At 36.1% G+C, this 15,778-nt stretch overlaps 1 long non-coding RNA gene across 1 annotated transcript; it reads left to right on the forward strand.

Moving 5' to 3' along the window:
- Positions 1–1,019: 1,019 nt before the first annotated feature.
- LOC129889181 (uncharacterized) lies at positions 1,020–14,484 on the forward strand. The gene is made up of 2 exons (XR_008766833.1): positions 1,020–1,220; positions 14,208–14,484. It is a non-coding gene; the product is annotated as an uncharacterized LOC129889181 (long non-coding RNA).
- Positions 14,485–15,778: the final 1,294 nt, after the last annotated feature.

The following is a 15,778-nucleotide window of genomic DNA, read 5'->3' on the forward strand; positions in this document are numbered from 1 at the left end:
TCGTGACTTTCAAATTTGGGTTGTTGTATTATTATTTTTTGGGTAAAGTCTCAAATCTTTCATCAAACTTTGAGAAAAGGCTTATTTATGCCATCCGTTAAAAGTTTGGCTCATTTATGCCATTACCGTTTGAAAAAAGGCTCATGTATGCCATTATTTTTTAACTTCGGTTTTGTAAAATCACTAAAACAACTTTTAAACTTTTCTATTGGAGTTTTGAATCAAATATACTTTTTTTTTCTTCTTCAAGAATACCAAGAACACATGAAGAACACCAAGAACTTCAAATTTCCAAATTTTTCAATTTTTCATGAAATCACCTCAAATTTTAATATTAGCATCCCTTTGAGCTAGATATCAACTTTAACCTCCTTTAATGGTAGAATTTTCTAATCACTTGAAATTTTGAACATAGACATAGTGAACTTTAACATAGTATTTTTTAAGTCTATGTTCAAAATTTCAAGTAACTTGGAGTTGTGGCAAAAATTTCACCATTAAAAGAGGTTACAATTTTGAAACTTTGAAGAAATTTTAAGTGTGTCTCATTGGGTTGGGTTGAATTCGAGCTCAAAAGATATTAGAATTTGATGTTTAGCTCAGAGGGATGCTAATATTAAAATTTGAGGTGATTTCGTGAAAAATTGAAGACGTTGGAAATTTGGAGTTCTTTGTGTTCTGCATGTGTTGTTGAAGAAGAAGAAGCAAAAAAAGTATATTTAATTCAAAACTCCAATAGAAAAGTGTTAAAGGTTGTTTGGTGGTTTTGCAAAATCGGAGTTAAAAATAATGGCATAAATGAGCCTTTTTTCAAATGTCAATGGCATAGATGAGCCAAACTTTTAACGGATTACATAAATGAACCTTTTTTCAAAGTTTGATTGCATATTTGAGCCTTTTTCCTAATTTTTCGTATCTTCTTTGGAGTTTTTATATGAGACTTGGTATTGAGATTCAATGTTAATATTTATTCAGTGTATTACCTTATTTTATATTATGTGTTATTGGGTTGTCTTACCTACCACTTTGATGAGATAGGTTCCATCGTTTTCCCATATTTTTGCTGTGACAAAAAGAGTAGCACTTGGTGTTGCATTTGGATTAGTTATATTACGGCTAGTGCCTTTTGGTAACTCCTTCTGCGTGCGTTTGATCCTTCGTCGAGTCACGAGTGTTAGGCTTGTGTATGATTGCTACTTCTTCAAGACGGAACATCTCAGGTATGGATTAATGTTCTTCTGTCTTTTAACGCTTCGGCATCTACCTTGTTCTTGTGTCACCTCTAGTTTTATCCGATACATAACCTGATTTGCTTTTAACAGAAAATAACATTATTATTTTTTTCATAAAAATGACGGAGTCAATTCCTCAACTGGTCAGTGAACTTATAGTTATATTTTATTAAAGTAACTTTTGATTATTTATTTTGGAGCTCAAGCTTCTGGATGGTTCCTTCTCTCTCGGCGTAGGTTACTGTTATACACTGGCCATAAGGAAGAGAGCTCGTGCTCTATCATATAAGGCTTTAATGGCGCAGGAAGCAGTAAAATAAGGTCAACATTTAAAGGGAAAAAAGGCATAACAATACGCAATCCAGGAAGAAATTGAGATTGGATTTGAATTTATTGCTTCAATAGCTCGGAAGAAGGAGATAGAGAGACTAGCCCAGGAAGATGCGTAGAAAGCCAAGGAAGCGGAGAAGGAAAATCGTGAGTTAGCACAAAAGCATTGGGCAGAAATTGCTCTCCCACAACCTCTGAAACAACTGTCTCCTTATGGTAGTGGAACGAAAACATGGTCAGAGGAAATGTTTTTTTTAATATGGAACGGACCTTACCCAAGGATCTCACCCCTCCTGGCAGTCAGGGGTTGAGCCACACACCCCCCAAGTCTTATTATAAATAAAAACATAAAATACATGAAGGGGATATAAACCTAACCTCCAATCCTATGGTGGTTCATAAGTCGGCCATCCTTCTAAAGTCAACCAACTCATCCCCGATACAAGCAGATGAATCCTAGAAACTATGCACCTAAAAGAGAGGACTCCTCTTGATACAATAAATCTAGAAAAACGTAAATAAGGGAGATTCTCCCCTTACATAAATATAAGAAGAAGTCTATGAAATATAGGAGGCTCCATAACCAAGTCTTTTTTGATCCTTCTCTTGAAGTAACCTTTGATTGTGTATGATCCCGGATATGGTAGGAACCTGCAGTGTACCTGCACAAAAGAAGCAAAGTATAGTAACCTACACTAGTCCTTACCTCTAGTCGTAGGTTGTTTCAATAGTCGGCTAACCTACTAAGGTCGGATAGGATTGGTTCATGAGTTGGTTAACCTATGAGAGAACTACTCTCAATACAATAATTCTAAAAAAGCGTAAATAAGGGATACTCTCCCCTTACAATACAAGATTTTAAAACAATAAATTCTTCATAAAAGTTATAACTAATTCTGAGAGACAACCTAAATGAAGATCTCCAGCTTGCTGCAGTAGCACTCATGGAGGTTTTTGTATTCTTTTGAGTTTCCTCCTTCTGAAATTGACCAAACCAACCTTGTCCAATTCATAGTATGCTCTTGCTTCCTTGGGTAGTTGACTTGATTTGAAGTAGACCTGTGAACTGATGCATTTGTGACTTTGTTTAGAAAGCTAGTCTGCAACAAAATTGGTTTCCCTATACACATGGTGGCATCTAAAGTGTTGGAAAAGATCAATGGTCTTATAAAGTTTATCCATGTGACTTCTAACTGACCATGGAGGTTTAGTACTCTGATTAATCCAATTAAGAAGTAGCTCAGAATCTATTTCTAAGATAACCTTCTTGTATCCAAGTTGAAGACACCATGTGAGACCAAACAGTTCTACCTGAGTTTCAGCCTGATTATTAGTCCCCTCCCCTATAGGTGCATCAAATGCAAAAATAATCTCACCTTGGCTATTTCTGAGTATGCCTCATTTTCCAGCTCTTACAGGGTTATCTAAGGATCTACAATCAGTGTTGAGCTTCATAATATTTTCTGAGGGTGCTTTCCATCTAACAGTAATGATCCTAGTTACATGCACACATCTTTTAGTCAGCAGGATCAGGTCCTTCCAGCAACTAGGCAATTTGATATAAGGGAAGGCAGTATGGAGTAGGTTGTTGATGTCCCTCTGAATAGAGTATTTAACTCTAGAGAGGTTAGAGCTTTTCCCTCCATATTTGCAAAAACATCTATTCTTCCAGAGGTTCCAACATATAAAAATGGGGATGGCATGAAGTATAAGCTTGTGAGATGCATTGTTAGCCTTGCAACTCCACTATCTCATCACTAAATTTCCAAGTGTTTCTAGCAAAGTTTCCAGCCATAAATATGTGGTCAATGGTGTCCATACCTGGTTGATAACAATAGTAACAATTGGAGGGATTGTATACAAAGATGCATATCTTCTCATTTTTATGAAGCTTCCCTCTTAAGGTTCTCCATAAGAGGAAGGAACATTTAAAAGGAATCAACTTATGCCAAGTATTAGCATTGATGATTGTGACAACTTTCTTTATCTTGATTTGCTTCCATGATGAAGAGCAAGTGAATTCTCCATTAGAATTAGGTTTCCATATGGGTTGATCATCCAAGCCAGGATGATAACTGACCTGCAAGTCTAGAATATTAGCTACCATATGTGGATGAGCTATTCTAGTAATTTTTTCAATATCCCATTGGACCTCAATCAGGAACTCTGCAACTCTGATGTTATTAGGCCTAGTATTGTCTTCTCTATGCCTAGATAAGGGGCCATTCCCCAATCAGTCATCCCACCAGAAGTAGCTAGAACCTGAATGTCTCCTCCATTGAATATGAGCTTCCGTTTGGTGTTTGTTTTTCATCATATGCTTCCAAACTAGAGATTATCTAGTGTTCCACTTCTTGGCTATAGGATTGTCTCTTTGACAATATTTAGCTCTTAAGAAATTACCCCATAAAGACTTCTTGGTTTTAAATATCCACCATTATTTGTATTGAAAGGAAAGAGTTACATTAGTTAGATTTCTAACTCCAATTCCTCCTTCATTGTAGAGATAACTTAGATTCTTCCATGAGGACCAGTGATTTTTCTTTCTATCATTTGTCCAACCCCAAAAGAAATCTGCAGTTATGCCCTATATCTATTTTATGATGGTGCTGAGAGGTGAAATTGCAGAAAGAAGGTGTATAGGCATAGACTGAATGACATGTTTCACCAGGGTCACCCTTCCTCCATAGCTTAAGATCCTGGATTTCCATCCTATAAGTCTTACTGTGATCTTGGATACTAACTCAGAGTAGTAGATCACTCTTTGCCTCCTAATGTATAAAGGGCATCCCGAGTATGTAATGGGGCTGTTCTTCTGCATAAAACTATTAGTTTTCTGAATTCTCCTCATAGTAGCTATGAAAGCATTTGAAGGAACCATGAAGTGACTCTTACTCTTATTAATGAGTTGTCCAGAAACCTCTTCATACACTGTAAGGATCTTCATGATAAGTTTCAAAGAGGAAGTAGAAGAGGAACAAATGTAGTTGCCGAAGGTGAAATTAGTGTGGGAAACATTTGATATTTCTAAACTATCTAATGCAGGGTTCAAGTTGGACTACATTGCTCCAGAGAAACATGGAGAGTCTTTAATAATTGGGACCAATTTAGAAGATATTGAATCTGAAATAAACTATTGGAACACTATAGTTGTGTGTTATGTACTGAGTTCACCCCCTCCGCTCACTGTAATTAATGGGTACATTCAGAGAATTTGGGAGAAGCATGGGTTTAACAAAGTGGCTATGCTAAAAAGTGGAGTCGTCATTGTTCGATTTGATTCTATTGAAGGTAAAGAGGAGGCGTTGAAGGGAGGCATTTAGCATTTTGATAACAAACCATTTATTATCAAAGCATGGTCTGTGGATATGGAATTCACTAAGGAGGAATTGAGTTCAGGTCTTATTTGGATTAAGCTACCTGAATTGGACTTCAAGTATTGGAGTCCATTAGGCTTAAGAAAGATAGGGAGTTTGGTAGGGAAGCCTTTGATGGCTGATCAGAACACTGAAAAGAAACAAAGGCTTAATTTTGCTAGAATTTTGGTGGAGGTTGAGCTGGGGGCAAAACTTCCTGAATTAGTGACCTTTAAGAATGTAAAAGGAAAATTGGTAGAATAATAAGTGGCGTAAGACTGGAAACTAACCCATTGCAGTTTCTACGATAAATACGGGCACTCAAAAGATGAATGTAGAAGGAAGAATCATGTTATCAGGAAGGGGGTAACTAATAAGAATGATAAGAAAGGAAAGAAATTGTTAAAAAATAGTGACAGACATGAAGTACATGAGGGTAAACAGGCAGACCCAAAAAATAACAGAATTGCAGGGTGTGCGAAATAAAAGACAACAAAAGGTGGAGCAAGGTGGACCGTATTTTGTTGATTGGGTAACACCATTAAAGACATGAAAGAGTCACAGTCCACATCAAATACAAGTTGCTAGAAACAATTCCTTTCAGATTCTAAACAAATTAATTGAGGTGAATAGCTTAGCTCCAAAAAGTGGGCAGATAGTAGGAGGATGTACCATGTTCCCACTAGGAAATGGTTAATATGTTATGTTGGAATGTGAGAGGGCTTAATGCCTTGAATAAGAAGATGGAGGTGTTACTTCTATGCAATAAGGAAAAGGTGGAATTGGTAGGTCTAGTAGAAAAGAAATTAAAAAGTCAAAACATGGATACTGTGGTGAATAAAATGTTTGCAGGTTGGCAATACCTAACCAACTTAGAGTCACACTTTAATGGAAGAATTTTATTGGTTTGGAGACAAGATTATTACAAAGTTGAGTTCCTGGCGAGATCAGCGCATATGCTAACTTGTATGGTTTGCTACATTCCTATGAAACTAACATTTAGGGTGTCAGTTGTCTATGCATTCAATTCTAGAGGAAAGAAGAGACTTATGGAGGGAGATTAAAAATCAAAGCTCTACATGTGGAGAGCCATGGATATTGTTGGGTGATTTCAACTGAGTGTTACATTCTGATGATAGATTAGGAGGTAACCCTGCCACATGGCCTAAGGTTGGTGAATTTCAGGACTGCATTGAAGTAAGTGGTATGATAAAACTACCCCATCAAGGGCAGAAGTATACTTGGAATGATAGGAGTAAAGGAAACATAATATACTCCAGGATAGATTGGATGTTTATTAATTCAACTTGGTTGAACTCTATGCTTTCATGTGGTGCTTCTTATCTACCTGAAGGTATAAGTGACCACTGCCATGCTAAGGTTTATCTGCAGAATCAGATTACTAGAACAAGGAGAGATTTTCAATACTGTAATGTTTGGACTCAACATCCACTATTCAAAGACACAACCCAAAGCATATGGAATACACATGTGGAGGGTTGCAGGATGTGGACAGTAGTAAGAACACTGAAACTACTAAAACCATGTCTAAAGAAATTGAATACCCAATATTTTAGAAATATAGTAACTGAAGTTAGTGAAGATAGAGGTGCACTGAAAGTTATGCAGGAGAAACTTCAGACTGACCCTTTGAATATAACATTGCAACAAGAGGTGATAGAAAAATATGAAAAATATAGGCACACTTCTTGCATGACATAGATGTTTCTTCTGCAACAGAGCAAGGCAACATGGTTAAAGCTGGGTGATGATTGTATTAGGTATTTCTTTGCTGTGATTGAACATAAAAGACTCCAACAGGCTGTAACACAAGTAAAGGATGATAAGGGTGAATGGAAATATGATCAGGAGGATATTGCAACCATATTTGTGAACTTCTATAAGGAATTACTAGGACAGGAATCTACTACAAAGGAGGCTGCTCACACAATCTCCTTAATGTAGAACAATAATTAGCATTGATGCAAGATTTCAAAAGTAGGGATGTGAAGGAAGCTATGTTCAAGATAGATTGTAAGAAAAGCCCAGGACCAGATGTCTATGGTAGTGGATTATTTAGGGCAGCTTGGGAGATAGCTGGGAAAGATATTACAAAAGCGATTCTAAATTTCTTTGGGAATGGTAAGCTATTGAAACAACTCATTGCTACTAATATAGCTTTAATCCCTAAGATTCCTATACCAGAATTTTCTAGCCAGTATAGACCTATATCCTGCTGTATTGTGTTGTATAAGTGCATCACCAAAATGATTTGTATGAGGCTCAAAGTGGCTATATCTCATATGATAACCAATCAACATTTGTTCAAAGAAGGTCTTTGTTACATAATGTGTTAATATGTCATGATATATTAAGGTATTATACTCGACAAACTTCTTCCAGATTCTTGATGAAAATTGATTTGAGGAAAGCGTATGACATGGTTAACTGGGAATTTGTGAATAAAGCCTTGAAGGGTTATGAATTTCCAACTAGATTTGTCAATCTTGTTATGACTTGTATTACATATCCTATGTTCACAGTTAAAGTAAATGGAGAAGGACATGGATTCTTTGCTGGAAAACGAGGGTTAAGGCAAGGTGACACTATGTTGCCTCTATTATTTGTAATTGTGATGGAATACTAATCCAAGATATTGAATGTATGAGTGAGGTGAATGAATTTAGATTTCATCTAATGTGCAAGAATGGCAAAATGGCACACTTAGTATTTATAGATGATTTAATGATCTTCTGCAAATGAGATGTCCCATCAGTAAATAGAGTCATGGAGGCATTGCAACACTTTAGCAATGTTACTGGCTTAGTTGCAAATATGGACAAGTCATATATATTTATGGCAGGGGTGGATGAGTACACCTAGAGTAAACTACTGTCAAAAATAGGATTTTCACAGGGCTCATTTCCCATTAGCTACCTAGGGCTACCACTATTTTCAAAGAAATAAAGCAAAATGGAGTGTCATCAACTGACTGAGAAGATAACTAGCAGAATCACTAAAGTCTACTCAAAACAGTTGTCTTATGTAGGGAGATTGTAGGTAATAATCTTAGTACTATTTTCTATACATAGTTTCTGGAGTTCGGTATTCATATTACCTCAAAGTGTGATAAAAGAACTTGACAAGAAATGTAGGGAGTACTTGTGGGGTATATCTCAGGCCAAAAGGAAGACTGCGCTGATAGCATGGGATAAAGTATGTGTGCCTAAGAAATATGGTGGTCTGAATATCAAAGGTAGCAAATTGTGGAATGTAGCATCAGTGGAGAAGTTGTTGTGGCAATTAATAGTAAAACATGATAATTTATGGGTTAGATAGGTACATGGAGTGTATATGAAAGAGAACCATGACATCTGGGCACATGCACCTCCACAAGATAGTAGTTGGTATTGGAAAAAGTGGAATGCAGAAAAGAAAGACATAGTGGAGTGGTATTCTCAAGGCACATATGTCCTAACAGCTAATGGAAAATACTCAACAAGAGCAAGCTACTCTCACTATTAGGGGTCCAAAGTAAGATGCGAATTGCAGAGTTAATTTGGAATAAAATCTCTCAACCAAGGCATAGATTTAAAGTTTGGATAGCTGTGCAGGGAAGGTTGCTGACTAAAGATAGACTATAAATGATGAATGTGCTAGTGGATAACATAACATGCAGTCTATGTGCTATGTAAGTTGTAGAGACACAAAAACATCTATTTTCTGATTGTGACTGGACCAAACAAATCACAAAAGCAATGGTACAATGGTCTGGAGTGCAGATTCCAGCAGGAGATGTCAAGCAAGTATTGAGCAGAATTAGAAGGAAGAAATGGAAGCAAATATATAAGGAAATAATAGCAACACTTTGGAGTTCGATAGTATATCATGTGTGGCAGGCTAGGAATTAGAAATTCTATAGGGGTACAACTAAGACTATAGATACAACTATTATACAGATAAAGCAAAGCTTCAATGTTAGATTAGATATAGTTAGAAAGTATAAGAAAGGCCAAAGGTGTGATTATTTGGTTCAACAATTCACTATGTAATTAGAGATATGTTTGTGGCTTAACTTACCTAGTCCCCTTCTATGAAGGAAGTTGTGGAGTTAGGTGCTCCCTAGGTGTATTGGATTTAGTTGTTAATGGGATTATTTACATTTGTTATAAAAAAAAAAACTTTTGATTTTTTTTTTTGAATAATATAGTCATCAAACCATGCACCTATATATTTCGAACAAGGTGCAAATAATGAAAATTTATACACGAATATTTTTAGTATCCATTTTTAGACCGAATACCCTATTTTTAGTATCCATTATATAAAGTTTACTCAATCCATCTCAAATGGGTCTTTAATAAAATAAATTATCATGTAATTAGAGCAAAATAGAGGTGCAATTTTTCATTAAAAAGCTTATACATATATTTTTATTTTTAACAGAAGTTTATACATTAATCTTTTTAGTTTGCTTTGTTTTTTGATTTTTAAGATTCAATCTAATTATAGAATTTATTGTATTTGCAAAGATGAATAGTAATTATGCATTTTCGATGCTTTTCATTTTAGCTAATTTTTATTTTCATTTAAGAGGAACTTCTTAAATATCAAATCTTTTTTATTGCAAATTTGAGATTAATTTGTACGCAACAAAATAAGAGAAGATGATACTGATTTTTCATTAAAAAATTTATTCTAGATTGCACTTGCATTTTTGCTCTAATTACAAGGTATAATTTATATTATTAAAGACCCATTATGGATCAGATGAATTTTATATGATGGGTTAATATTGAGTATTGAATCTAAAAATAGATCCTAAAAAGTTATATGTATGAACTTCCGCTAGAAAATTAATATTCACCTAATTGATGACCATATTGTCGAAAAAATTCAAAATGCAAAGGTTCATTGGTCCTTTATTATTACATATCTATAGTAAAAAAGCAAAATTCTTCTATTGTCACGATTCGAAAATCAGTGATGATGACACTTATTTTATCTCATCAAGATATGTCTGCTTAAGGCCCAACAAAAGCAGAAAATGCACAAGTAAATAGAATGAAAGACTAAAATAGTTTTAATAACGCGGATAACATAATATTTCTCAAAAATAACCCAAAACTTGGTTATCACGTGTATAGGCATCTACTGTAATAACATAGACTTGAAATAAATATAAGTCTCAATGTCACTGTTTCTAATATAGAACTAGGATATAATAAAGGAGTAAGAGGTGTCCACCGAGATGATAAGTAGCTACCTCACAACCCTCCACAATAAGCCTCGGACGTGGAAGAGAAGAAGGGGTTATCACGATGACCCTGACTCATAACCTACACAAGTGTAGAAGCAAGGGGGTGAGTACCAACCAACACGGTACTTAACAAGCAATAAACTAACTCTAAGTAAGCAATATAGAAAACAAGTCCTCCCAACACTCCAACCGAACCTTCACAACTATAACCAGCACAGAACTGCCCAACCACACAATTCACATTTTTTAAAGCACACAACACATATGGTAACACTTCAACATAAATGGGACATCAATACAAAATTTCATATTCATCAATCGCATAGTCCATAACAAGTACTCACAACAATGCCAATGATGTCCAATGCAATGAAAAGAGATGTCAAAAATCGTGGTGCATGTCTGTCTTAACGAAACACACTCGTTGAATATCAGGCCAAGACTTATGGGGGACTCACAAGGTCTATGTACACGCCGAAAATATTTTCCATCATCATACTCATCAATCACCAAAATCATTTTCCATCAGCATCACCAGACCCATTTTCCATCGGCATTATCATCAAAATAGATCTCATCATAGTTTTCCATGATCAATGCAAATAAACTTGCTTACACATATAATGAGAAGAGGATAGAGTAAATATAACTATTCAAATCATTCACAACACATCACACATCAATATACCATCAAGTTGTCTTTTCATTTCCCCTTTTTCATTGTTAGAATCATTCACTATGAACATGTGATCACAACTCCCAAACCATTCCCCAAATCTACTTATTACCCAACATACACAATAAGGAATATATGATTCTATACACTTAACAAAGAGTCAAAAAATCTACTTGTCTCAAACATACAATCTATCAATTCGGCACTTGAGCTTTCCCTCTCTGATGGATCTCAAAATCAACACAATCTATTCAAATACGGAAACACTATAAGAATTCGAAACCAACAACATTTATATCAAAGGTTTTGGAAACCAGGGCTGAATTGACCCAAAAACTCATTTTTGAAAACTTGAGTTAAATTGTGATACCCCAGAAATTTTTTCGCTAAGATTCAAACATTTCTTCACGTGAGTGTAGACTCAGAACGGAGGACTTGAAAATTTTCACATGAGTTAGGATGAGTTCCTAAGTAATTAAAGAGCGTTAGAGGTGATGTGGGGTCATGAAGGACCCCTAGGACCAAATCAAGCCAAAAGGTTCGTCGTGGCTAAGTTTGAGGAGGAGTTTGCATGAGGGGTTGACTTCTAACAACCCTATCTTTTGATATATGACGATCTGGGTAGCCCACGACCTATTAAATTAAAGGTCATCGAGTCTTCTTTCCAATGCCACCAAGAATGTAAATTTTGGAGTTCGGAGTCGAAAGATATGGCGATCCTAAGATGAACGAGTACAACAGAGATTTTCAGGCCTGGGGTTCAACTACTGGAAATCTGGGCTTGGCGCCGTAGTGGTGCGATGCGCCACTATCGCGCCAGGAACATGCCTCAGTAGTTTGGCCCCTGGCGCAACGCGCCGCTAAAAGTTGTGCAGGGTTTTTCAGGCCAATTTTCCAGAACCCAGAAATTTTGGCCTTGGCGCTGTAAGGGCGCGACGCGCCACTATCGCGCCAGAAACATGCCTCAGTAGTTTAATCTCTGGCGCGGCGCGCCACTGCGAGGTGTGCAGGTTTTAGGCGTAATTAGCCTGGCGCTGCAAGGGCGCGACGCACCACTATCGCGCCAGGTGTATTTTTGCCTATTTTTCAGAACTTTTAAGAAGGGGCAATTTGGAAATTGTCCCAAATTATATATGTATCACCATAGACCATTTTAGGATCATTTTTCAGCCCCCACTCTCTCTCTAGAAAAGCCCTAGGAGTTCCTCTCTCTCTCTTCTTTTTCTTCTTCTCCATTTCCAACAAAAGAGTCCAAGAGCTTCAAGATTTGAGTCCTCCATTGAAGACCCAACATCAAGGTTTTCTTCAAGTCTTCACTAAGGTATGTAAGGCTAACCTAAAATATGGATTGAGTTCTTCCATATGCCCATAGATGTGTTGGATAGGAGTTGTGAAAGAGTTGAACCCTCTAAGAAGGTTTTCTTGAAAGTTTTCCCAAACTATAGAATGTTTTTAAGTACTATTAGTTGATTGATGTTTTTAATGACTTGAGTTACTAAATAGTTATCTTTTATATTATTGATTTCAAATGTACCTTTGTATATAGATTTATAGACGTTGACGCTATTCTTGAGTTGAGTCTTGTTGAGAGTATGGATTCATGTTTCATTCACATGAACCCAAGATGAGATTTCTTGTCATAAATGTCTTGAGGTTGAGGTGGATGTTTTTTGTATATATGTATTGATTGGAATGAAAAGAATGAATTGGTTAGTTAAGAATGTACCTTTTCTTTTATAAAATGAACATAGAACTAAAATAAGGATTTCGGAGTGGATGTTTGACAATGATGTGAGGATGATGTGTGATGATGATGTGAATGATGATATATGATGATGATGTGATGATGATGTTTGATGACGATGTGAATGATGATAGTTGACGATGATGTGAATGAAGAGGTTATGTTGATGAGGATGTTGTGTGATGAAGTAGATTGGACTCTAATGTGATTTTGTGGTATATGATGTGCATAATTTGAGTTGATTGGAGTCTTAGGAATATTTGAAAATAAATGATCTTTTGAGGAGGAGCTTTAAATAAATTATTTATGAACCTTTTTGCATAAACTATTTATACACCACTTTGAGTCTAAAGAATTATTAGTTTCATCCTTGATTTAGAAAGGAGTTTAAGTATGAGTTGAGTATGAGGAGCCTTTAAATAAGTTGAGTATTTTTACATTAAAGTATCTATTTTGAGTTTGAGTTGAGGAGTTGAAATTATATTTTAATGTACATAATATTTTCTGCATTCATTGAGTTGAGATTGTATAAATTTTTAAAGAGAAGAGTTTGATGATTTGAGATGAGTCGATTTGAAAGAAGGTCCAATTAGACTTGTCATTATGAGTTAATTGAGTTGAAATGAGAACAGAGTTGATGAGGTGGCAATGTTCCACATGAAACTAGCCGTGAGGGCTTGTTTGAGATAATTGGAGGAGTTTTATGAGCATGGAGTCATGGGAGGAGTATCGAGCACCGAATTGGGCAAGAGTATAGTCCATACTCGAACCCAATACCTATGTTGCCAAACGTAGGGGGGATTGAACCGTTAAAGTCGGATGTTTCCCCGAGAGATTTGTCCTGAAATGATAGGACTTGACTAATTGATGGTATCCACGATTAGGGAGGCGTTCATGCCCTGGCAAGGTATGGACGGACGTGGCAACAACGTCTGATTGTTGTACTATCGCTGGCTCATAAGTGATGATTGTCGGATAAGAGAAACTCCCATTTAGGTCTTGATAGTACTCTGAGTCAGTTGAGTTGAGTGAGTTGCTATATGCTTATGAGTTAGTCCTGTCTAAACTATTTCTTGTTAGACTTAGGACGCTTGAGTGAGTTGTTACATATTTATTGAGTTGAGTCCTTTGAGTTGAATTGTAAAACGCTGCATAATTTAATTTGTATACTTACTGAGTTGAGTCCTTTGAGCTGATGGTTGAGTTGAATGTTGAGTAGATTGTATATGGTCGGATTGGAATAGATGAATTGTGATTGGATTGAATAGAATGGTATGTGACTAGATTGGATTTGATTACTGAGTTGATTGTTGAGTTGAGTGTATATAATCGGAGTGTACATGATTGAAAGGGATCGAATTGTAAATGATTTGGTTGAACTGTATTATACATAATTGGATTGGATTGCATGGTATATGATTGGCCTTTGTCTAAACTGTAGCCTTACTTTAGATTTACGATACTTTATTTGAGTCCCTCTTATCTTTCTGATTTGAGATATGTGGACCGATGTTATTCTTCCTTGAGGTATGTTTCATTCTGCCATTTTACATACCAGTACATTCCACGTACTGACGTCCATTTGGACCTGCATCATTTCATGATGCAGAGACAGGTTTATGAGATCGTCAATAGGAGCATCATTGGGGATCTATTTGCACTCAGCGTATTGATGAGTCCTCCCCTACATTCGGAGGACACCGTTTGTGTATTCTTACATCGAGTTAGCCCTTTTAATTTTTATTTGAGGTAGCCATGAACATGTCATCGGCACCAATTAGATAGTAGTGATAGAGGCTTCATAGACTAGATAGTGATGAGTCGATTGAGTATTTCTATCCTTGAGTTATTCTTGTCAAACTATTTTTAAATGACAAATATTTTAGTTGATCTGTCGGCCCATGGCCTTTATTCTTCGAGTTAGACTGATGTTGAGTTGTCCACCGAATATTCTCTTTATTCTTTTATCTTTCGCTGATTGAATGAATGAACGAATGTGTGATCAGGCTATGTGGTTCTCTTGGAAGCCAGAAATGGTTTCTGAGTGTTGGTTACGTCTATGGTACCCTCCCGGGGCGTGACATAAATCCAGAAATTTATGTAAAATCATGTTCCCCAAAGAATTTCAAACAAAATAGCAAAAATCTCATTGAAAAACAAGTTTAAACAAATCTTAAATCATCATTTTTCATAAACTTTAAGTTCTTGTAAAGCCTCCAAAGTTTGAAATCAAAATCAATGATTAAACATCAAAATCATAAAATAATTAGTTAAAAGAGATGGGAAGTTAAGAATCATTACCTCATCGAAGAATCTCCAAAAATTCTTTTAAAATCGCCTCTACCAAGCTTCTAGGGTTCAATAATGGTGAAACTATGAAGAAATCCTGATTTTCAGAAAGTTCACTATTCAGGTAAAACCAACTCTTTGCAATCGCGACCCCTGACCATCGCGATTGTGATGAGTAACTTGGTCAACATATTTAAGGTTGACCATCGCAATCACGATACAGGATCGCACAATTGCGATGACCAATGCTACTATTACTACATGATCACGACCAAAATTCATGTGATCGCGACACAGAGCAATACCTTCGCGATCGCGAGGATTGGCCCCGTGATTGCCATGAGAAACAATACATGCACCAGAAAAAACCATCAAAGACTAAGGCACAAAATTTACCAAATGGACCCTCAGGATATGTTTGCAACCCCGTGCACACAAATTAGATATGATACATAACTGAATTTGATATTTTAGATTCAACGGAACTGTCAAAATACGGGTTCAAGGTCTACTTGACCCGAAATCTATTTTAGTTGTAATAAACCAACTTTCACCAAAAATTACCAAACTACCCTCATAACCTCCGAAAATTGAACAAATACCTCTTATAGACCTAAAATCATCCTCCAAATTCAATGAAAATATTGAAAATGCAATCGAGCGTTCGGACTCTGAATGTTGACAAAAGTCAATCCTTGGCGAACTTTCACTTAAACTTTCAACTCAAGGACTCAATTCCACCTTAAGACTCCAAAACTAAAAAGGACGACACCCCTAGACCGAATTTCATATTCCGGAGCTGATAGAATATAAATAATTCTATTCTGAGACCCGTAGATTCGGTTGTTATCAATAATCACTTTTTAATAACTTAAAGCCTCCAAAATTAAA

This window comes from Solanum dulcamara, chromosome 5 (assembly GCF_947179165.1).
Source record: "Solanum dulcamara chromosome 5, daSolDulc1.2, whole genome shotgun sequence".
Classification (NCBI taxonomy): domain Eukaryota; kingdom Viridiplantae; phylum Streptophyta; class Magnoliopsida; order Solanales; family Solanaceae; genus Solanum; species Solanum dulcamara.